Below are 2,866 nucleotides of genomic sequence, written 5' to 3' on the forward strand. Positions count from 1 at the left end.
CTCTCTCACGTCCCCCGATCAGATCTTCTCGATCGAATAACTCTAGTTCATAGGGCTTGACTCCCTCACATCCTATGATCGGATCTTACCGATAGGATAACTCCGATTCACAGGGCTTGACTCCCTCACATCCCCCGATCATATCTTCCTGATTGGACATTTCCTTTATCTAGAAATTACGTTTAATTAATGTCAGGATTTCAAACGTCTTATAAAAGGGTCCTTCTTGTTAGGACCTTCGGATGCGGCTAGAGAGGGGGGGGGGGTGTGAATAGCCGACCCCAAATTTTCGTTTCTTCCTACAATTTAGGTTAGCGCAGCGGAAATACAATGTAGAAACGAAAGTGGAGAAGATCAAACCTCAAACACGATGATGTAACGAGGTTCGGAGATGATACTCCTACTCCTCGGCGTGTCCGTAAGGTGGACGAAGCCTATCAATCCGTCTGTGGATAAAACCCCGGATAACCGGCTAATATGAACTCCTTCTGGGTGGAGAAACCTCGCCACAATCTCTTTTGCAACAGCAATAAAGGAGTACAAGAAATAAAGCAAAAAACAATGGATAATATGAATGTAAATACACTCTACCAAGTTTGCTTGCCTTCTTCTCGTCGACTGGAGTCCGTTGATGAAGCAGCAACTTCACGGATGATGCCAACAGCAGCTGATCAACCAGTCGAGGGAAGCTCACACGAAGCTTCAGCTAAGAGGAGCTCAGCAAAGCTCAAATCGCAAGAGTGAGGAAGGAACAAGAAGTTCTACTTTTCACCTTCACTGTAGAGGCTTATAAACTGCACCTGCGAAGAAGAAACAGAAGACATAGAAATCTAGCCGTTGCGACCCAACGGCTAGGCCTGGACCGATCAAGCTATGGCCTGATCGGTCCAGGAGATCCCTGATTGGTCTGTGGACCGATCAGAGTATAGATGGATCGGTCCACAGACCGATCCTCTACCCTTTCTCCTGGAACCAGTTGCCTTCTGATCGGTCTACAAACCGATCAGTAATTCTCACAGAGAACTATTGATCGGTTACTGATCGGTCTGGTGACCGATCAGTTAACCAAGGTATCGTTGGATCGGTCATCAGACCGATCCAGATAATCACAGCCTCTGGTCTAGAGAACGAGCTACCAAGCCCTCTCCGACCTCCTCATCCGGTCCAGAGAACGAGCTATCTAGCCCTCTCTGACCTAGTCTGGAGAACGAGCTACCGAGCCCTCTCCGACTCTGTCTGGTCCAGAGAACGAGCTCCCGAGCCCTCTCTGACCTAGTCCGGAGAACGAGCTACCGAGCCCTCCCCGACTTCGTCTGGTCCAGAGAACGAGCTACTGAGCCCTCTCCGACTCCATCCAGTCCAGAGAACGAGCTACCGAACCCTCTCTGACCTAGTCCGGAGAACGAGCTACTGAGCCCTCTCCGACTTCGTCTGGTCCAGAGAACGAGCTACCGAGCCCTCTCTGACCTAGTCCGGAGAACGAGCTACCGAGCCCTCCCCGACTCTGTCTGGTCCAGAGAACGAGCTCCCGAGCCCTCTCCAACTTCCACGTCCGGTCCAGAGAACGAGCTACCGAGCCCTCTCTGACCTAGTCCAGAGAACGAGCTACCGAACCCTCTCCGACTTCCCATGCCAAGCTTCCATACTTGGACTTCTCCCGTGCCAAGCTCCCTGCTTGGACTTTTCCATGCCAAGTCTCCATACTTGGTCTTTTCCCGTGCCAAGCTCCCTGCTTGGATTTTTCCGTGCCAAGTCTCCATACTTGGTCTTTTCCCGTGCCAAGTCTCCATACTTGGACTTTTCCGTGCCAAGTCTTCATACTTGGACTTTTTCGTGCCAAGTCTCCATACTTGGACTTTTCCCTATGCCAAGCTCCCTGCTTGGACTTTTCCGTGCCAAGTCTCCATACTTGGACTTTTCCCGTGCCAAGTCTCCATACTTGGACGTTACCGAATCAAGTCAACTCAAGTCGGGTCAACCAGGTCAACCTTGACGGAAGGTTGCACCCACAATCTCCCAAGTTTGTATTCTTGTCAAACATCAAGATACAACTTTTCTATTCTCGTCAAACATCAAAATACAACTCGAGTCAGGTCAACTCGAGTCGGGTCAACCAGGTCAACCTTGACCTAAGGTTGCACCAACAATCTCCCCCTTTTTGATGTTTGACAAAAACCATAATCAAGTTAGGTTAACCTGATAACCTAACTTAGGTTTTCCAATAGTTCTCCAATCAATGTTCTTCCTTGAACATTCTCCCTAAACTCCAATGTTCTTCCTTGAACATTCTCTAGACATTTCTCCCCCTTTTTGACACACATAAAAAAGAGTGAATCAAGGTTAAGAGTTTCTTCCTAATGAAAGTCCCATATCTTTCATTGAAACCCTTAATTTCTCCCTTGATACTAAATACAACAATCAACATAGTGACAATCCCCATATCACTAATCTTGACGAGTAAAAACTCCCCCTAAAAGTCAACTCCCGCTTGACCAATAGGTAAAACTCCCCCTAAAGGTCAACTCCTCCTTGACCATTGCACCAACAATGTCTTGAAGAGTTTCAACCCTTTAGAAATCTAAAACACCAACTTCCACAGCTGAAATTTCAGACAACAGTCGAAAATCAACATTTTGGCACGCTCTGATCGGTCAGGACTTCACTGGATCGGTCACCAGACCGATCCACACTGCCCTGGATCGGTCCAGTGACCGATCCAGACTTCCCTAGACCGATCAGGATCTCCTCTGATCGGTTCATAACTCTCTGATAAGGATTTCTGATTTTTCTCCCGAAATTCAGAAACCCCTAAAAAATTACAAAAAATTCCAAAAATTGTAAAATTTTGAGGATGCATTCCTCATAC

Source organism: Zingiber officinale, chromosome 8A (assembly GCF_018446385.1).
Source record: "Zingiber officinale cultivar Zhangliang chromosome 8A, Zo_v1.1, whole genome shotgun sequence".
NCBI lineage: Eukaryota > Viridiplantae > Streptophyta > Magnoliopsida > Zingiberales > Zingiberaceae > Zingiber > Zingiber officinale.